At 25.1% G+C, this 23,889-nt stretch overlaps 1 protein-coding gene across 3 annotated transcripts in view; it reads right to left on the reverse strand.

Moving 5' to 3' along the window:
- The window catches only part of LOC129613056 (uncharacterized), a 189,040-nt gene that overhangs the window by 75,763 nt on the left and 89,388 nt on the right, over nucleotides 1–23,889 (reverse strand). For 2 of the 3 annotated variants that reach the window (XM_055526967.1, XM_055526965.1), the window contains exon 2: nucleotides 13,852–13,885. The gene's annotated coding sequence lies outside the window, so the exon portion shown is untranslated. Of the gene's footprint in view, nucleotides 1–13,847; nucleotides 13,886–23,889 lie in introns of all 3 variants that reach the window. The other variant, XM_055526968.1, reaches the window with a different exon arrangement.

Below are 23,889 nucleotides of genomic sequence, written 5' to 3' on the forward strand. Positions count from 1 at the left end.
TAACATTCTTTTTTTTTTAACAATTTTAATTTTAATAAATTTTACCGCCGTGTCACGTGTATTGAATCTCATTAAGATTGGTTTATATTTAGCATGCTTGAAAACAATTCAAAATATTATCGAAATTTGCTTTCTCCCTATACCTTAAACAATATTATCTATGCACCAATTTGTTGGCTTGATATATTAAGTATAATAAAAAATTGAAAATTTACAAAAATAAATAACAATTTACAAAAAACCGTCGGTTATTACTATTTAAAAAACAAAAAGAAAAAAAAAATTATTTACATTGATAAATAACCAAAAAATAAAATTATTTTGGGGGAACGCAATGGAAAATTTCAAAATAAAATTGAAATTTGAGGAAAAACGTTATATTACGGTTTATTTTCTCTTTTTCATTTTATCTTTTTTTATTTTTGGGTGTGTAAATTAAAATAAATTTTAAATGTCAATCAGAATTATTTTGATAAGTTGCATAAATATACACATACATATGTATGTACGTGCATATGTAGGTATGTATATTGTACAAGCCAACACATACATATATGCATGATAACCGCAACAAATAATGACGACAATGAGAAATTTATTTTTTTTTGCATTTGTTTTTTGTTGTTTTTATAAATTAGGGCAGGATGTTGAAAAATTTTCTAATTAAAATTTATAAATTTTTTAAGGGGAAATTAGTTATATTTAAAATATTATGAAAAAGAAATTAAAAATATTGAAAATAATTTTTATTATGTACTTTGTTTTTCCATTTCTAAAATTTGCATATTTTTATATACACACATATAAATACGTAATTACATACATACATGCAAACATAATTCAAAATCCTAGTTTCTACTGTCAAAATATGTAATATTTTTTATATGAACATACGTACGTATTTTTTTACTTACGAATTAAGATAATTTATACATGTATGTACATATATGTTCATAATTAAATTATTTTAACTTCAATACAGTAAAAACCGTTCGAACAGCATTAACCGTTAAATTAATTGGAAAATAAAAGTGACCTCCGTTTTATATACAATTTAAAATATTATAGAAATGGGAATTTCTTTTAAGAAGGATTCTCTCCTATTACGAAAAACTAGATTTTTCCCTACACTCAACATTTTACATATATCATCACTCGAATATTATAAGGTCCTATGTCAGGTTTGCCAAGAATTTTTAAGGTTGCATCGAATCAAAATTCTGTAAATAGCAATAATTGTGTGAAACGACTTAAAAGTGCCCCAGTGCTAAAAAAAATATTAATCTTTATAAAATAATGCAAATGCAACTTATTGTGTGCGCAAAGTTGAGATTTTTTAACTGTATTTATTGTTATACAAATATACACTTTTCTGTTATACATACATATATTAGATTAATTTTTGCTACTAACCTATAAACAAATCCTTAGACTGGAAATCGAATTAAAAGTTTCTTGACAATAGATCCACAATGAAACACATATTTAAATGAACATACAAAATTAAATATGTACTTAACATTAAAAATTAAATTAGACTTTTGAATTCGATTTTATAATAGAAAAATGCATCAACAAATTCAATGCCCAAAAGATAGTTTTTATAACAATTTCAAATTTATTATATACGAGCTTTATAGAATGAAGATAATCCTAATAATTAAATCATAAAAATCTCAAAATGCATAAAGTATAACAGATAATATGAAAAAATACGAAATACAATATAATTCCTATGTGTTGTTGTATAATAAGATTCCATAAAAAAAATGAACATAAAAAAAGCGCAATGAAAAAACAAAATACAAAGTTAATTTTTTAAACAAAAAGAAGAAAAAAATAAAATTATGCGAATGAAACAACACGTGCCAGGTTGAAAACATGAAAATTTTCAAAAACAAAAAAATTGTATTAAAGAAGAAATCAAAGAAAAATAGAAAAAGTAAGGAAAAGAAGAGCAAAGAGCCGACCTAATGATGAAAAGTAAAAGCAAGCAGCAGCAGCAACAACAACGGTGGCAAGAAAATTAATATTTAAATTTTGCGAATTTTCAAAACTATTTCTTTCCCGAAATATGCAATTTTTGCACATCTTTATTAAACACCTCATTGTTTAAACACATAAGAGCAAACTGACAAATTTATAATACTACTAGACTCACTACCAAACTCAAAGTGAAGTGAAGTAAAGCAGCTAAATAATGAATATTACAAAATTTACATATAGAAAAAGAAAATTTTGCTATATAGCAACATTTTTATTTCATCTTAACAGTTAGTCAATCAATAAAGAGGAGACTCAGCTTTCTATATACACAAAATTCTTATACATCTTTAAAACGTGCCCATTTGAATTTTTTTTGGTTTTCTTATATTAAAATTTTCTTGCAATTTTATTTACTTTTCCCATTTATGTGTGTAATGAAAAAAACTTATTTGGTAGTATAGAATATACATACATACCATACCTACATAGGGGCATATACTCTATTCTGTATACCATAGTACGTATATAGAGTTGGTAAAGAAGGAAAATGAAAATACTTTTATAATGAAAATGAATAAAGACGGATACAACAGATCTATAAAATATGTAATTATAAAGTAGATGTTAAAACACGTTTAAAATTTATATACATACATACATACATGATTATAATAATGCTACAATATAATAGTAATGTATATAAATGTATATCGTACGTACTTATATGAGTATGAAATCGTGCTTTATAGAAGTTAAACGTTCAACTTTAAAACGTTAGACACGATATATGTCAAGATATTTTTCTTTTGATTTTTGTTTTTTTTTCTTCTTCTTCTTATAGTGTCTTTCCTACATTAAAGTATACAAAACTTATAGATTGAAGTAATATTAACACGACCGGATTATAAAGAATGTGTATAAATGTATGTATGTATGTACAATGATGTCATTTTTATAATATTAATAGTGACATAATTTGTAAGTTTTTGTGTTAAAGAAAAAATAAAGACAAACCCTAAGACAAATTTTATGAAATTTAAGACATAAGACTATTTCAGATTAGGTATTAGGTATTAGCTATTTCAGATTATAGCAATTACTATTTTGTAAGCTCAGTTGTATGGTACAGAAATTTTACAACAGGCAATGATCTCTTTATTAATGTCCGGAAAATCCAAATTATAATAATATGCAGAACCATGGAATTTTGAGATGCCGTAATAAAGCTATGTAATTTAGTAAAAATTGCCAGTTATAAGATAAATGTTGAGCTTGAGTCATATACCTTTACAGCAGTCAGAGAAACCATTTGATGTTCGGTAAATGGAATGTTTTCTTGAAATCAGAATCGTTATAATATTGGATCACTGCACAATTTAAAGAACTTTTATAAAAATAATTGTCTACTCGTAGTAATGCAATTTTTTAATTCTGATTTGTAATTCAGGAATCAATTTAATGTACTCATATCGTCCTTACTTAATTCGAAATGAATTTTAAAAACTGTCACTTAATTAATCAAGAAATTCAACTTAAGAACATAGTTGATTATAAAAGAACGTAAATAATTATTAAGAAAAGGTCTTAATAATTATATACATATTGTACGTATACGTGAGTTTTGAATTTGTTAATTCTAGTCTACTAGCAGCTACCGAATTAAATTAGCAAAAATTAGTAATTAGATACTAAAAATTGTATAAATTCTCTAAGAAAATTTTTAAAAAAACATTAAAAGTCACTTCGCCTCTATAATTACTTTGTGAGAAAAACATTTTGTTATACATAATTATATGTGTATGTATATCACCAAAAAAACACAAAAGTAACTATGTTAAATGCATAAAATTGTTCTAAATTTTTGATTGAATCATTCACTTTAATTAAATTAACAAAATAATTTCACATGTTTGATGAAGGCAAAAAGAAAAACATAATCAATTAAACTAACATTGAAATGCTAACAAAATTTTCTCTCAAATCACAATTTTATTATCACAATTAGATCAATCAATATAATTAAGACTTATCGTACATAAATGTAAATACATACATATGTACATACTCGTACATATTTTGCTACGTTAACAAAAATGATTATAGCTAGCGGCATTCGAATATTACAATAGAACATATTGTGATAAAAGTTTTGATAATTAAAAATTTTTAAATTAAAAATTTAGATACTCCTATAATACTTATTAACATAACACACATGTTACCTGTAAAATAATTTCCTAAAAAGACAAAAATAAATAAATAACAGAATGTTGTACAACGAAATATTGAAATGGTCATCATCGTTTCACAATCACATGACTTCATACACATAATATTAACTGCCTATATTAAACAACCACGTATATGTACATATGGACATAATTACATCCTGCATTCACTTTATTACATACATTATAGCACATAGTTATTTCCCTTACATTAATTATTATTACATGGTTTCTATAAAATATATATATTTCTTTTCGATTCTTACTACATTTATTGTGTGTAGTGAATTACTACACATTTACACATCCCTAGATATTATAATCTTTGACAATTATTATTGATATTATATGAATCAAAACCATAATTTAACACACATCAAAAAAATAACCCCTGCTCAATTCAATAACTAACAATAATATTATAAATAATAAATATTAAAAGTAAATTAATGCACAACAGAAAAGCATTTATTTTAATAATTAATGGCGGCACATTGGGAGTTGCCGTATTAGGAATAATTTAAATGAAAATTCTAATGCAAAATTTTAAAAGAAGTTAATAGGGAGTTCATGGAAATTACAAACTATTCAACAATTATAGAAGTCGCTGAAAAAGAAAATTCATTAATGCCCATAAATAGTAATTCTGCATAATTTTTCATAAAATATAAATCACAACTAAATTGAAATTCTGGATTTATTTTATTGTAATAAGAAATTCAAACTTTTTCTAATTTTTTAACGTATTGCAAACGATATTCGGAAAAAATATTGTAAACAGTTTCACTTTGTCCGTCTGTATGTGCTTAAATCACAATTTCACCTTTTCCGTTCGCTTTTCTATTTGTTTATGAAACTGTTAATCATCATCATTAGAAACCCTACAGCCCGGTATGAGTCTTAGCTTGATTCACAATTCTCCTCCACCCTTAAAAAAGTGGTGTTAGTTCAAAAATTTGTTTTTGGAGCTCTTGATTCATCCATTCGATAGAGATGTCCAAGCCATCACAATCTTTAAGATTTTATGAGTTTTCCTATACCCCGATTTTTTATAAGGTCCATTATTTCTTGATTTGACCCTATCTCATATTAATTACACGTGTTCAATTTTGGTTCAAAAATTTTCCGCAATATTTTTCTTTCAAAGGTTTTCAGAATATTTATACCACATTGCGTCAAATATTTGTCTTCATTTTCTGAATTTTAGAACAAAAAGTTTTGGTTGTTTTCCTCATATTTTTCAAGGAAGATCAAATAAATTTGACACTTAATATTCAATTACTACAATTAAATTTCACATTTTCCGAAGCTTATTGACAGACAGACTGACAATATACCGAAGTTATTTCATTATATTTTTGAATTTATATGAAAAAGGGTTTTTTTTTAAATTATTTTCCCCCTTTTTAATATGCCGACAAATGGCAGCATCAATAATTTTTATACAATTGGATTCGGTGCTCTGTCTGACTGAATGTAATATTTAAGTTTTTTTCGTGTGTTTGAGTGTATCAGAAAATGTGATTTCGATTGATGAAGGAACTCGAAAGTTAACAACTTTTTATATAATTTATTTTATTCATGTACATGATTATATAAGTGTTTGTATGTATGTATGTGATACATATAAATTATGTATAGATCGTTAGCAGTTGTTTTAGAGTTTCTTTTTTTTTTGTATGTTGCATTGTACCTTAAATTAAAAAAAAAAAAACAAAACTCCTATTTTATGTTGCATAAGTATAGAATATTGTTAAAAAATGAACTATTGTTAATAAAATGTTATGATTTTACATAGTAAATTTGATGGAAAAGGGAGAAACAAAAAAAAAAAGAGGAAAAACAAAAAAAAATGGTTAGGAAAATTAACGTTTTCTTTGTTTCAAGTGAAGCGAGTCAAATTAAGATTGTAGAAAAAGTTTAAAAGTTTTTTTGTAAAAGTCTTTAGGGTACAAATAATTTCCATTCTATAGAAATTAAACGTTCATTAAGTTTTCAATATTTTTTTTTCAAAACATACGCATGTTCTCATGGAAATGCAAAAGGCTATTTTTTAAAATAATTTAATGAATATGACGGTTTGTATTTTGCACACATAAGTGACTTAATTAGTTGAGATTGTTAATGAAGTTGTTTAACAAATTACAGACTTTCTACTCCAGATATTGCACGTATTGTCATTCTTTAAGGCCACCGTCAGAAAACATTTGTGGTTTATTGGAAAATATGTATTATGTGAATATATGGACCACTTGAATTACTTACACTTTCATTTTACAAGAAATGTCATTTTCAACTGAAATTTTACATACACCTATAATTCATGAAAAATTTCAATAGTCGCAGTCGAATATATTTTTATCTTGCAAGCAAAATGTTGGAACAAACCCCGCTCATGGACTGCACTTTATCGACTTCTGCTGCAAGTTATTATAAGTATTTTAAAATACAATTAATATTTTTAAATAAACTTTTAGCTTCTTAATCGTTGTTATCGATAATTCTATAAAAAGCATAAATGCACTCCCAAAATCACAAATTTTAGTGTGAAGGTATCAATTTTTGCTTATTCAGCATTTAATGAACTATATTTATGTCAAGTACAGTTCAAATATTGAACATAATTTTATAAATTTCAAAGAAATTTTGAAACTCCTTATTCGACGTGAGCCTAATGTGAATGCATATATGCTAAAAAGAAATTTTGAAAGAAACTTTGGAAGAATAGAAAAATTTATTTATTCTCTGTCAAGTCTTAAAAATCTAGTGAAACTATTTCACTTTCAGAGTTACGTGATATTTTAGTTCACGCTTTGAAAATTTTGTTTATCCTAAGAAATTGCAATATTTAAATTCGTTAGTGTTAAACTACCAAAGTTTCAACTCCATCGAAATTCAATAAAAACTTTACTTTAATCTCTTACTCTTTTAAAAACTATTCGAAATCATGTTTTTTTTTCGAAAAACCACAAATATTGATTCGATTGGTTTGAATTTTAATTTGGCCAATAAACCAAGCAAATCTGAATATCCTTCTTCTATAAGTAAACGAAAAATTCTTGAAAAATATCAGAAATATTTCTTGTATATAGAATGAAATTTATTGATATATAATAATGAATATAAATAATGATATATTCCGAAACTGCCCTAACAATTTCAGCTGACAGCTTTTTCATTACGACTTAGATTACAGGCGACTTAAATTTTGTATACCAACTGAAATTGTACTTAAAATTAAGAGTATCTGTGGATTAAAAGCACCTAAACTAGCATTAATATCTGGCATGTACGCATATATGTACAAAAATATAGATTATAAACAAGTAGAGGTTTTAAGTAGGTTGGGACAAATTTTAAAAAATATTTTTTTCAAAATTCATGTTAATAAATTCAATACGCTATCGTAATAATAAACAACTCTCTTGATGAACGTTTGCGGTTTTTCTATACTATAATGATATTTTCTTTTTAATCGAAAAACAACAAACCTAAAAGAAAAAAAAGCAAATGAAATATGCCAAAGGCATACAAAGGAAATAAAAGTCGACCCGATTGTCTAGATAAAAAAGAACCCATTGTTGTTAATTTCATTTTTCTTTCTCTTTCATTCTCATTAATTTCCTTATTGATTTTTGCTTTTATTTTTTTTTTTGTCTTTCGTCTTTTTATTTCAAAAACATAATTTTTTATCAAAAAAAAAAAAAAAACTGCTATTTAATCCATTTTTTGTTCTCCTTTTCTTTTGACTGTTCTATTGGGACTGAGCGGCATATTTTTATCAATTTGATTAATTTATTATTTAAAATGCTAAATGGTTTTTATAAACGAACTTGAATAACCGACTGGACATTATAAAATTATTATCCTTTTTCGTTCATCTTATTTTTCTTGTTTTTCTCATCCTAACAAAAATCCAATCATATTACCCAATCATAATAATAAAATGTGCATATAACCAAAATGAAAATTTGATTTGGATTTGGGGTGCATATACCCTTGGGTAATTTAATATAAAAAAAAAAATTTCAAAAGTTTTAGTGTACATGTGGGTAGAAAAGATAGAGGAACCATTATTATCTATATCTACTCAGAATAATATATAGTGTGTGCTTTTGAATATGATTTAAATTTCAAAAAAATTTCCGAAGCCTTTATCAAAAAAAAACTTTTGGGATAACAAAAGGCTGGACTTTTTTTTATTATTATTACTGTTATTAACTTTTGAATATTTAATTCATAAATTAGAATTTTGCAGTGCAAAGTTGTGATTGTTATTGGGTGTTCTGAAATGGTAACAGTGATATTTTCCAAATTCTAATACACAATAAAATTTTAAAATACACCAAAATATCATTTTTACGTCCATAACTTGCACTAATTTTTAAGAAGCAGATAAACTATATTAGGTAATTAAGATACCTACATGAGGCTGGGATCTGTATCATCACTGTAGTAGCTAGTATTATTTTGCTTTGACGCATAAGCTTGAAATTGTATTATTTATTACATAGATAATGTATATACACACTTACATACGTACTTACATACTTACATACATATATGGCCAATCTATACCCGAAAATTTTGTATTTACAATGCAGTTGTATTTAACTTGTAAGAATTAAAAATAAAGAATTGTAGAAATAAATAAATTACTATGACGACAAAATATATTAAAACCGTCTCTACCCTAATTTCATTAAATAAAAAAAAATCTCTTGAAAATTTCGAAGCTTCTTAAATTAATCTTTTAAAAAATAACCTGAAATGCTGATTAGAATTTTAAACCTCTTCAATATTTTCTCCACTATATTTTTTTATAGTCTTTCATTTTTCTAATTTTATTTTTTGTTTTTTTTTTATTTTCTTTATCCACTAAAAAATTATGCACTGAAAAAAAAGACAAAAATAAAATAATCCCGAAAACAAATTACAAAACAAAAAAAAAAGAAATAAAGGAAAGGCCATGTGGCATTGAACGACAACGGCAACAATAAGAAGAAGACAAGAGAAACGATAATAAGCGTGTAGAGTTCATAAGAAAATTAAAAATATCACGAAAAATAAAAACATAAAAACAAAATAAGCAACTAAAGTGTAAACAACTAAACAGTTAAAAATTGAGGCGAAAGAATAAAATTTCTTATTTTTGCCTTAGTGCCCTTTTCATTATAGTCTACCTATAGAGAGACTCTTGATATTATCGCAATATGCTTTTGAAAATAAAAGGGCTTCACTTAAAAATTTTTATTTTCTTTTTTCCTGTTTCTATTACAAAAGTTTCAAAAAACATTATTTTTACATGTGAACATACTTATAGATATATTAGCACTACGCTCTGAATAGGTGCTTTCTATTCTTCGAGGGAGATCAAAAAATTTAAATACATAGTTTTTATTTTTAATTCATGTTATTATTTTTTCCTGGGTTTTATTAAGTAAAAGAAAAGCCATATTTGAATACATTCATCAGTATTGGTTATAATATCACGGATGTAAATGTGAATTTAAGTATAGGACCTACTAAAATTTACAAGATAATTGATAAACTACATACATTTTGGTAAAGGTTTCCGTTTAAATGAAAATCATCAAAATAAATTCAGATCACATAATATTTAATACATTTTAGGAGCAGCTCATGGCAACGGTTGTCAGTTCATGGGAAATATACTCGTAGCCAAATAACTTTTGTTAATAATTTGACAGCTATATTTAAACCATTTCGATGAAATCCAATTTAAATAGGGTTCTAGCATTTAGTATAATAAAACATTTGTGCAAAATTTTGTGAGTTCGCGCAAACGAAACCTCTTACTCGTATAATGAGTATATTTTTCAATTGTTTTATAAATGATAAGAAAAATACTAAAGGTAGAATTAATAATTCCTTTAAGTGCATTACGAAAATAGGAAAAGTTTGAATAAATTGATTTTTAATTTTCTTCCTTAAGACTTCTATTTTCTTTTAATGTCTTTTATATACCATTAAGGTTCTGATATTAGATACATATATTTTATAACTAAACTCGTTGCACTACACACATACGTTTATACAGACACAATATCAATATTTTGATTTTATTTATTTTAAATTTATTACTACTGCAATATGCAATTATAATTTATTTAAAAGTTTTAGTGCATATATGTGTATGTACATATGTGTATGTATGTGGATATATGACGAAAATCCCAAATGAATTAACCCTTTGCTTTTTACTTATATAGTTTACTTTTAAAATAAGAAAACCACAATCCTGTTCTAAAAATCTTATGTCTTCTGTCATTATTTTATAAATTTTATTCATACACACAAAGATATTTGTACACTGAAAAAAAATGATCATTATTTTGGTAGCCAAAAACATAACTACAATTTTATATCTGAAGTCGCTAAAAAAAATTACAAAATTAGCAATATTTCTGCTTACATATTGAATATAAATCTATTCTATATTGAAACACATAGCTGATTTGTGACATATAAAACGTAGTTATATTTTATGACTGCATTTTCAATTGATTTTTTGAGATTCTTCATATGTGTACATGATAAACAAAAGATTTCTAAAATTACTACATAAAACTTAAAATTTAGCTAAATATTTTCACTGTATTTACAACAGAACACCCTCACTTATAAGTCCCACTGTAATGTTTTTCTTTTGTGCAGTAATAAAAAAAATGCTATAATAACTAAGATATGTACTGACTATTGGCCAATTTCCCATATAAAGTCTCGAAAGAGAGTGCATACTTGACTTATGCACTCTGTTTCCAGAACATAGCCTTGACTGAAATAAATAATGCCGGGAACAGTAAATTTTTATGCTGCATCTGCAATAATATGGGGCTCTGAGTAACGAAAACAACTAATGTTAAGAATGCAGTTCAATAAAACATGGCAGAAAATGTTAGTTTTTCGCACCATTCCGATTTCTACCAATTTTTTTTTAATTAGGAGCATGCAAAACTATGGCAGATGTCGTAATATTTTTTTTGAGTGTAATATTGTAATTTTATGGGATCCATTGAGTTTTTAGAATATAATTGACATTTCCAATTCAATATTTAGTGCATCAAGAACTAATAGACACTGAAGTATTTTAATGTACATCAAATGTGTAAATATGTACGAATTTATGTTTGAATATGTACATATTTATAGAAATTTGTGCTCTGTGCAAAAAGAAGTAAAAGAAAATTTTGAAATTGTTTGAGAACTTTTTTAAGAAAAAAAAATTCATTCCTTTTTTGGATTTTATTTTAAAATCTTGATAAAAAGAAATTTTTAAATTTATTTAGAAAATTTTCGCTAAAAATTTCTTTGCAAATTGCTAGCAGGAATTCTCTTCTTCATCTTCATCTTCATCTTTTTCATTTCAAGGAATCAAGACAAAAAATAAAAAACGGAATGTTTTTACTTTTTAACAAAAATGCTTTATGTCCTTTTGTTTTCGTTTCTTTTTTTCTTATTTTATGATTTTTCTTTTTCATTTTAAATATTATAAGAAAAGTATTTCAAAAATTTTAAATAGGGCCTCTCCTTTTATCCCAAAAAAAAAAAAAACCAAAAGACAAATTCACTACATGGTGAGGCAAAGTTTTTATTTTTTATAAGAATGATTTTTTTCTCTTCTTTTTGATATTATTTCCATTCGGATATTGTACCGTTATATTCTTAGTACATTACTGATAAAGGATGAAAAGGATGAAAAAGTATTTTGTATGGAATTTCTTTTATTTAATATTTTTTTTTAAAGGGAAAGTTCCAAAAAAGTTAAGATACATGTTATGTTTAAGAGTGTGTATGTTTGTGTGTGTCTGAATTTATACAGAATTCATAAAAACTAAAAAGAAGAACAAATATTTTCTTTCCTTTTAAAATTTCAACAATAAAGAAATATCGAAGAATAAATTTTTTTCTTAAGAGTAGAAGAAAAAAAAAACTGAAATAGTTTTTAAACAGAAAGCTTATAAACTCTATATAGCCTTCTACTTCAAAAATACTTCATTATATTGATTTGTTAGAAAAAAATAATAATAAATTGGCCAACTAAAAACTCATTCAAATGTTTTAAAATAGGACACTTTACTGTTCTTCCTGAATTCGATGATGATTAATAAAAGTCGAATGAAATTTGAAGGCCTTAATTTGGAAAAATAATTTTTTAATTAAAATTTCATATAGGCTGCACTGCAAAAGTTGTTCTCGAAAGTTTTAAATTATATACTAAAATCTACTAAGTTTTTTAAAAAATTTAAATTTTTCGAATCAGTTCCATATTAAAGGTCAGAAAGTAGAGTAAAATTGCTGCTTTTCTCTACAAGTGAACATACATATGATGTTGATGAATTGCCCGTTGATAGCAATTGTTCAAAATGAACTTTTTTTCTTGAAATAATTTCTTCAAAATGTGGGCTTATAGGACGAGTAATAGTTCAACATTACTGTATTTTTGAACCCTTTTTGAAACCACTTATAAATACCTTTTTTAGAACTTTCGGCTGTGCATGAACAGATTTGAGAAAAATTTGCAAGCTATATATAGAGTATGTTAATATATTTTCAGTTTTCACAAAAAAGTCATTTGTATTATGCAAAGTATCAGTACCTGTATCACAATTACCTTCACGAATTGTTAAAATTTAATTTTGGTCTGCGAGATTGCGATCTTCGATTATCAAGTAACTATCTTCATTTGTGAAATTGCGATATTTAACTATCATTCATAACTATATTTATCCGTCAACTAAAGTTTTCATTTGACATCAAAATAGTTAATGTGATTATGTGCAGTAGCATATGAGTATGATAACTCGATTATGTTCATACCTAGTTAGTCAATTTTACCTTAAAGTTCATAATAAAATTTTTAATTTAAAACAATATCTTAGCGTAAACCTACATGAATTATAATTGGTATACAATGAATTTATTCACTCAAACCGTTATGAACTTATGTCAATTAAATGAGATCATCAACTAATTAACTCAAACCAATTTAATATGACAATTTCATATTGAAAATTAAGCCATAAAAGGCTCATAATATAAATCAAGAAAAGTAATTTTCGATGATTCACTAATATTGAAAGGTTTTCTAAATTTAAATCAAGTTTTCGAAAATTAACATAGAACTCCAAAGTCATTAAATATATTTCTTTTTTAAGAGCAATACACAAATTTCAATATTTTTCAAATTAAAAATTATAAAAATTTGAAGTTTCTTAGAAATTCTGGTTTTCTATCAAAAAGAATTTCAGTTCTGAGATTAAAATCTCATTTTATATTGTTTATTCTTCTCATTTAATATTTTTTCAATCTAAAATATTAATTGGATTGGAAAATTAACCTTAAAATCTCAAATTAAATACTAATAACTTTGAACAATAAGAGTCTAAGTCATTATAATATTGAAGTAAATTTTTTTCTCTAAAATTCAGGTATCATCAGGTAAATTCTATATATATTTTAAATATTTTAAAGATTAAAATTTAATCATAATGGTCTGCATTAAAATCCTTATAGAATTCAAATTATCCATCATAAAAATTAACTATAACCTAAAAAAAATTTTTTTTTTAACATTAGCACTTTTAACATACATACATAAATAATACGTACTTACATATAAGAGGTTGTATTGAGAATTTCCAAGATACCTGTAAGAAGGAAATAAATATCAGGGTCGAATCAATTAAAAACCAAAAACAAAAATAAAAAAAAATTCTTTTATAAAGTAATTAATAAATTCATTTTAAAAGAAATATCCCATGGCGTATACCATACCATACCTACCTATAAAAACCTTGACTGATTGAGCACATAAACATATACACACAGCTATGTTTAAGAATTTGATTAGGTAGGCAGCTGAGTTTATGGTAAAAATTTTTGATAATTAAAAAAAATATGTGCTTATAGAAGTATGAATGCTCCTATTTTTGGTATAAGTAATGCTGATATCAAAAGAAATTTGAGTAACCCGGGGTATATATATTGGTATTTTAACAACTATTCTTCAAGGACATGAACTTATTTACAATAATTAGTATGTAAAGTCTATTTTGAAGATTTTGAATGTCTATTTGAAATGCAAGATATATGAAAAGTACGCAAACCTATTATGAAATTTTGTTAATTTCGAATTTACGTAAAAGATCTTATTAAAAATATAAAAACAATTTTGTATGTGTACAGTTTTTCGAGCATTTCGAATGAAATTACCTAACTTTAATCTTTGTCTCTGCATGCACGTTCCATACATACACACCCAAAATAATTTAATTGAAAAATTCCTTACCCTATATCATCTTTAGATCATTTTTATTACCCTAGCGATTTTTGAAACCAAATACAGAAAAATCACTGTGACACAAAACAATTGTTTTAAAAAAACTTTTCAAAAAAAAAAAAATAAGAAAAAATCAAGTCTTAGAATTTTTCTATAGATTTTCATCCATAAAATAACAATCATAATTGGGAACTGCTGTTGATTCCTTTACTATTTTCATTCTTAATATTCAACAGAAAAAAAAAATAATGTAAAAGAGAGAAAAAAAAATTGAATGTTATCGTAAGTTTGTCTATACATGCTGAATTAAGATGACGATTGACGATGATGGCCCTTTGAAATTTCATGTTCGCTAGGATAATTTGATTTTAACATATTCTCGATTTTATGAAAAGAATACATTAAAAATTTTTTACTTCATTTCTAATAAATTTTTTCAAAAAATCTACTTGTCGTCTTTAAGTATTCATTATTATTGATTTTGAATACAGAAACAATTGCTAAAGCGACTTGGATTTTTTTTGTACCTTTATAATATTATGTACATACAGTCGAAACCCTTGAACACGAACTCTTGTAAGACGAAATTCTAGTTAAACCGTGTTGTTTTGCAAAATTTTGCTTCATGACTAAAATATTCATGTACTTTTGGCATCTCAACGTGCAAAATCTATAAACCGAAATTCTTCTTAACACAAAAAATCTTCATGTCATTTTGATCATGTCATATTGCCTCTATAACACGAAATAAGCAAACAGAAATTCTGTTTGAATGGACATTTTCTCAAAACTAAACAATTTTGATATAAGCAACCTCTCTAACACGAAATTTTTCATTTGGAAATTGTACGAGTATATTGATTTGGCCCAATTATAACTTTATTGTGCATTAAATCTGATGGATTTGAAGAGTATTAGCTCGTTATTAATTTTTCAAACCACTACGAATTCATAGCCGCGAATTCTCTTTATCACGAACTAAGTTTTTTTGTAATATGATGATTCGTTCTATACAGGTCTAACTGTATATGTTTTGTGCACAATATTTATGTGGTATGAACATAGACCCATTATACAAACTCTATTTCTTACTTGCACATTGTTTAGAAACTGAGCACAAACTGCAATGATGATCATTTTAGCGTTTTAGTAATTTTTTTTTTCTTTTAAATTTAATTTTTAGTTTCCAAAAATTTTTACTTCGGTATTACAAAATTTGATTTTCTCTTATAATCGTTTTTATTTTGCAAATTTCAAGGCAATAAAATAATATAATTTTGAGCAATCTACATATTATTCGAATTGAATATAAATATAAGAGAATTGCCATACTATTCTAAATATATTAAAATTATAATAAAGCATATATTATATGAAATGTCTCTGATTGTATAAAATTGAAAATGGGGGCGAGCTGTATGATGCTTTTATATCTAAATATGATTATTACATTCTATTTAACTGGAAAATTAATTTTGTTCTGAAATAGTTCATAAAATTTAGATGAACTTTTATCTTAAATTATTTGATTTTATATCTTTGATATTAAATAATCACCATCTAAGTGGACATTAAGAAATTCTTCGAAATTAAATAAAAATTTTCATGTAAAAAAATATAGTATCATTTTTTATTATTTTTATTTTATAACTTTAAAATTTATAAAAATAAAAATATTTTGTTGCATAATACATCAAATATGCCATCTACTTTTCAATATACAAAGTAATCTATATAGACCAGTCTCGATTTTCTTTATTATTATCGTTTCGAATTACTTATGAAAAAGCAATAAATATTGACAATAAATAATATTATTTTCGAAATGCCAATGATTGTCACATTCATGTTATTGATATTTTTTTTTCTCATTTTTCTTCATTAATATGTGCTTGTGATTTGAGAAACAGAAGACAAAAAATTAAAAAAACAAAAATCGAATCGGATCGGATCGGGTTAAAGAAAAGAAAATTCATTATTGTTATTATTGCCTTTTGATGTTCTTTTAGTGTTGTTGTTGTTGTTGCTATTATTGTTTTGTTTTTTTTTTTTTGAAAATGAAAACAATGGAAAATTTTCAAAGTTGAATATTTTCTTTATAGATTTGTCTCCTCAGATCGTTTCCCTTTAGGGCAAACATTTTCATATTCTTTTCAAAATTTTTTTTGTTTTTTAAAAAATTTTCTTATTATTTTTCGTCTTTAAAAAAAATCAGCTGAATTATTCTTTGAAATTTCTGTTTTTATTATTATAATTTTCATTATTGTGTTGCTATTGTTATTGTAGCTTTTATTATCATCATTGGTTTTATTGTTGCCAAGTATTTTAAATTTTTTGTTTTAGTTTTTTGATTTTTTTTCTTGTATGGTTTTTTTCCTTGTTTAGTTTGTAAACCAAATCATGCAGAAAGAGGCATCATTTTACTCAATACAAAACAAAAAAAAAAATTAACTATATACCAGAAGAGTCTCCTCTACTTCCAATCCAATAGTTTGGAAACGATGGATTTCATCAAGTTGATTTTTTATTTTTTTTACTTTTTCTGTTTTTCTTAAACAAAAAATGCTGTGCTTTGAATTTCAGATATAAGTAGAAAACCAGTATCTCTTAAAGACAGTTATACTCTATAAGTAACAATAGAGAGGTTGGGTATTTTTGTGAATATTGTTATAAAAATTATAATTTTCAAAATATGGAATTTTTATCTTCTGTTATACAAAATTATTCTATTCTTTCGGGATTTTGTATATACAATAATAAATTCAATACTTAAAATTTAAAAAAAAATTTTTCGTCATGTCGTTTTGTTATAAAAGAATATTTTTTTATTCTTCCAAAAAAAAAAAAAAATTTCTAATATTTGAAAGAGTTTTAAAAACTCAAGCCTTTTATTCTTGCTTTTTTATTATTAATTCTAAGTACCTCTTTTTTTTCAATATATGACATTTTTTATTAACTGTTATATTAAGCGTATTGAAATTTTTCGATACAAAATTTCGATTCGATATTTTTTTTTCTCTATACCGTTCATACATGCGCTCATACAAACAAAAAAAAAAATTCATTTCTCATGCCCATACTATTAAAAATATGACAAAGAATCACAATTTTGCGGTTTAAAAAAATATTTACAATGCAAAATGTTGAATTTTTTACAATGAAATGTTGAATAGATAATTTGGATTTGTTTTTTGCTAAGCATCTTGAATGACATTGTCTTTCTACATTGTTAACAGATTAAAAATGTCAGTTAACGAAATTCACTAAACACAAACTGAAATTTTACTTAAAATGTGAGGGTAATATAACTAAACGGGTAAATTTTATAGACAATGCCTATAATAATGATTTTCTTAACAAATTTACAATGGTTGTATTTGAAAAAGAAACAGTCAACTAAAATTTGCATTATTCGCAATATATAGAAGACAATAATGAGCTCATTAGTCCTGCGATCTTAATAGTCCTACTGTTTAATCTTAGACCCAATTAAATTGAGGTAATAAATTTCTTCAATTAAAATCAATATTATTTAAATAAGTTGAAACCTTGAAAAAATTATAGTTAAGATTGCATTATGTACCCTAATCCATTAAGCTATTATTGTCTATTGAACCATTAAACTGAATTGCCTATTGATATATAAAATTATTGCATTCTGGAGTTCAGGAATATTGTATACCAGATACGAAAAAAATGACTGGGTCATTAATATACACTTCGTTTTATATAATTATTAAGTGCGTCCGGGGACAAATAAAAGAAATATTCGAAAAAAAACCATAAATTTCGAAAACGAAAATTCTAATATATTCTCTCAGACATATTTATTCTGAACTTGTGGTTAGTGATGTACAATACGCAAATAAGTTCTCAATATTAAAAATAATGTAGCGATAAAAAAAATTGGAATTTTAATGAAATATTGTCATACTACCCAACACACCCTAGATTTTGAGCTCCTTATATTCCCCGTGTAAACAACATTTTAATATTCAAAAAATTAAATCTATGCAAAACATTTTCAAAATTTTAATTTCAAATTTTAAATTTCGAAATTAAATTATTCACCTATCGGTTCAATATTTTATTTTTTGTATAATTTCTTTTTTGTATTCACCCGAAGTGGAAATGTTATAGACTTTTCTTTTCTATATCTATATGTATCTTTCTCTTGTTCTGCTATTTCTTTTTTACACTAAATAATTGTATAAAAATTACATACAAAAAAAAAATTGCCCATACATATATACAAAACATATATGAATAAAAATAATTCAATATTATATTGTATAGCAATCAAGAAACTTATAAAATTAATGGCATATGACGGGGTCATACAACCGTCAGTACCATTCACCACAGTTAAAATGACTTTGTTAAAGGCGGACACAAAATTGTTAGTAATTATTTTTATTGTAATTTATTTATTTAATTTTTTTTTTCTCTTTTTCTACACTATTTTTTTTTTTTGCTGTTATACATTATATTATTGTTGTTTTTGTTATTGTTTTGGGATTTCTTTTATATAAAAAAATTGTTCAAATTACGTTACATATACTATAAAGATACATATATATATATATATATATATATATATATATGTAATATTATAAAATGTAGCGAAATATAATGCGGTTAAGTGGTCCCCAACAGTGGACTTTGAACAAGACAACGTATTCTCCCAAATAAAAATAAAATGAAATGAAATGAAACCAGAACAGAATCAAATAAGAGAACAAAAAACTACTGTAGAAAAATGTTATAAAAAATTAACACCCCTAGAAGTATGCTATCGGAATCCTAATGTTTACTTATGACTTACAAGAACACTTGTTTATTAGTTTGCCACTAATATATTTGATTTACTCAGTGCAAAAGATAGAATGCATTTACTCAGAACAAAAAAGTGCAGGAAGGCTAATCAAGAGAAGAATCTAGTACGATATCTAGTATGGCAATGCGATGACGTTTCGTATTTTAATGATGTTTCATGTTTTTACATATTGAGAGAGTATAAAATTTCAATTATTATGTGTAAATTTATACGATTACTCCTGGTTTTGAGTAACCTTAACAGGAGTCGAACAGCTTGACCCAATCGGGATGTTCTAGAATTAAAAATAATTAGAAAATACGTTCCAGATTTCAAATTTATTAGATTTTTTCAAGAAACAAAAAGCAAAAAATACACTAATCAAATCAGCCTGCATGTCATATAATAGGGGGGGGATAACAGTTTTGTTCGCCTACTTGCTTACTATTGAAACGCTCAAAATGGAAACAGAATGGTTTGGAAATTTTGAACTTGATTGCTATTACGCGCAGGTTCATTTAGCTAGTGAACATAATCGGCTTATTGAAATGAGAACTCCACATTTAATCGTTGAAGTTTCCCGGTAAAGAGCCAAAAAACTCCAAAAAAATATGGGACTATATAACATCCTTTAAATTTTCTATTTGGACTAAATAGTTTTTTTTCAGCAAAATTCATTTAATTAAAATTTCCGCAGTAGGATCGAAATTAACTTTTTTATTTGCCTAAATTTTGTATTTGTTTAACTTGGAATTTCATTCTAGAGGCATTTCTATATGAAGTATGAATGTGTCGTAAGCGGTGCGAAATGAGAATAAAAAAAATATTGTTTTTATGCTTTTAAAATGGGTATGGGAAATTTTCACTGATGTTGTTATACAAAGAGTGAATGAAATTTTTTTTTTTACTCAACAAACACAGGATGTTCATTATTGGCTTATACAGAAGTACGTACACACATACACTCATACACATGTATATTGTGAAAGTTATCTGTATCAACATAAATTCTAAAATGTGTCTGCAGGACATTATGTATATATATAGTTGCAATATTGCATATTCCATACATGTGTTATACATATTTATATTATACAATATACATATTAGTATATGTAGTATGGTGCATTCAAATATTGCAAAAGATAAGTTCGATTTCGATTTAAACAAGTCATTAGGGTATTATATGAAGGGTATACATATACTTTAAGGTAATTATAGCTAAACCATATAATAATTTAAATTTAATAAATTCATGTAGATTTTGTAATTTTTTTTTATAAATTTTTCATTTTATATTCTTGTGGTTACTTCAGTACAGGATGTACAGCATATGTTAAAGTCATTATTATATAAATGCCCCTATATTAATCTTACAACTCCAGTGTAAAAATAAAAAATGAAAAAAATTCGGGGAGGATTAAAAAAATTTTGGAGTATCTTTTAAAAAAGTCGCAAAAACAAAAGAAAAGGGTAAGAATTTTTAATTAAGGCTAAAAATTTCAAATTTTTTCGTTTTTTTATAAATTTCTATTAAAATTTAAATTTTATTTAAGAAACTTGTTAATAAATTATTGTGCCCATTTGTAAGCAGACATTTTTTCTTGTACAAGAAAATAATCTTGGAATTGATTTCTTTAATTCCAAAATTATAGGACCTAGTATAAAAATTGAAATGTGTATTCAATATATAAAGAACTACCTTCATAAAAATATTTGAGTGCAAATGATTAATTCGAATAAAGTGACTGTAACTTAATGAAAATTACAATTTTTGGGCTTAAAATCTTGAAACTGAGCTATTGCAATATTTGCAACAAGTTTGAGATAAAATTCGAAACTATATTTTGCCAATTTCATTCTGGAATGAAAAACTGAATGGAGTGTCTCTTCAAGAGCCATTTACATCAATTACGGACAACTTTGATGTAACAGAATAAGCTTATATGGGTATAAGTCACCCAGTATAAGTTTTAAATTTACTTCTTTGCAAAGAAAATTTTTATTATATTTCTGGCAGACCCAAAAAACAGAGTTCGACAATTAAGAATAAATTTTCTGTCAGGGGCCTTAAACTCAAAGATTCAAAACTTTAAACTTTATTTATCATATATAAATTAAATGTATAGATTGTAAAGCTTAAAGCAGTACAAGATTACGAACTGAGTTTCAAGATATCCAAATACTAGCATTCCTTTAAAGTTACATTTGTGCGTGTGCTTCTTACTCTTTTAATTTCAAATCTTCGCTTGAATATTAATTACATTTTTTATTTAAAGTACTTTTATATGAAACGGAAGATCAAGTATTAGACATACGAACAATCATTCATAACAATCCGGTATAATACTCTTCTACTTTTAAATCCTTATTATTAATTTAAAAACGTTAATTCTTCTGATATCCCGGCCATAAGTCAAAACATTTATCTTACATGCAAACAACCGAAACTTTTTTTACTTTTTTTGCGCAACAACGGTTTGTATTAAAAATTGTACATGCCAGTTTAAAAATGAATTTCTTTTCATAGCTGTGCCATAAAAACGACATATAGGATGGTGCGATAGAAAAAATAATGTACATACTTAGTTTGACGTGCTAAGTCTCCGTTGATGTTGACTGTGCAGAAAAAAAAATTAAAAATAAAAATATAAAAATTTGGAAAATATTTAAACATTTTTTTTTTAGTATTTTTCTTAAATAATAACTACCCTTGTGTTTTTAAAGCGTTTCTGGAATGAAATTAATATTTGACTTTTTTTGTCATTGTTGTTGTTTAACAGAGGCCAACAACTGTTTCATACATTATTCGAATCAGATATAGTCATTTTTTTTTAATAATATGTTTTTGTATTTTTCCAAATATGTTATACATTTTTACATAAACAATAAAAACTGGATGTGATATGAATTTGCTGAGAATTATTTTAAATTCGGCACAAAATTCAAAATCTTTGAATTTTTTTTGAATTTTTAGAATTTAACACAAAAAGTGAGTGTTTTCTCGATCTAGTGTGTTAGCAATTACATCTGGCTACATATAAATTATACAGTGTGAAGTGAAATGAACGCAATATTTGATTTTTATATATATAGCTTATTCAAGGGTCCTATGCCGCAATAAACGAAACTATAATGAAAAAAAAGGAAATAAACCTGCAATAAACGAAAATATGTATATAGAGTCAAGTAGTCATCGTATCCACTTATTGACTTAATTGGAACACTATATTCCACTACTTCAACTATTAATATTCTAGTTTTCAAGTTAGTCAGCAAAATTTGAATTTAATTTTAAATCAAGCCTAAATTTATGGCCATTTTTAATTAATTAGAACAAAAATTGGTCAATTATCTAATGAATGCTTGCCAATATGTGTTGTGCCACTAAGCGTATTCAGAAATACTTCCGCCTCTTCAAAAGAATTAAAACGGAAATTAGTTGTACCATAAGCAGTATACATAATATAGGAAATCTACAACAATTATTTTGAAGGGATTATTGCGAGTTATTTATATTGATATTGCGAGTTAAAGAACCATACTTTACTTCAATCAAAGAACCTGAAGTTGAAAGCTAATATTAACAAAATTCCCACGCCTATACCTTACATATAACAAGAACAACTGTCTCATTGTCATTTTTTTACCTAGTTTGAAATTTTGTTTTTTTTTGTTAATGTTCCATTTATTTTATCGTTTTGTGTCTACAAGACAAGGCAAATAATTTTAAAATTTTCAGAGTTGTTTTTAATTCTTATAATATTAAACTAAAACAGAAATGAAAAAAAAATGCTCTTTATAAAAACGGCCGTGTTTTGTTTGTATGGCAATAGTTTGTCATCTTAAAATGGAAATTAACAACGAAAAAAAACAAAATATGAGAAAAAAATAAATAAATAAAAAACAAAAATAGGAAACACCGAAAAACAACAATAAAAACAAAAAAAGAAGACAACAAAAACAGAATTTATCAATATTGATTTTTTCTCGACACATAAAAATAAAAACAACATAAAAAAAAAACTCTACTTTTATAACGCTTTTTATTTTTAGTCAACATAATCATGCTAATGTACATACACACATTCATACATACATATCGATATTGCTGATTACATACATGCATGTATGTATGTATAGGATAAAATAAACGTTGTTATTGAAAACAATTTTTTAATGGTTTGTATGATTTTGCAGTAACTTTCAAATTACACTAATTTTATGGCATGAGATAGTAGAAAAATTTTCTATACAATCAGTCTGAAATTAAAAATTTTATATAGGTACTTGTTTGTTAAGCAAAATAAGTCATAACAACAACACATTTTATACAGTTGAATATCGAAATTGAGTATTCAATCGGAACGTCAAAATTTACTTTAATATTTCGTCCATTGTTTATTTATAAATAAAATTTCTCAAGCCAGTAAAACAATCACACTTTTTTATTCAAATTTCCAAAAAATAAAAATCCAATTATGTAATAACTGCCTATACGAATTCTAAAATCCGTTCGGAATACGATAAATCGGAAAAATTTCTTAATTCGTATT

The sequence above is a fragment of the Condylostylus longicornis genome, unplaced genomic scaffold (genome assembly GCF_029603195.1).
Source record: "Condylostylus longicornis isolate FDR11 unplaced genomic scaffold, ASM2960319v2 ptg000080l, whole genome shotgun sequence".
NCBI lineage: Eukaryota > Metazoa > Arthropoda > Insecta > Diptera > Dolichopodidae > Condylostylus > Condylostylus longicornis.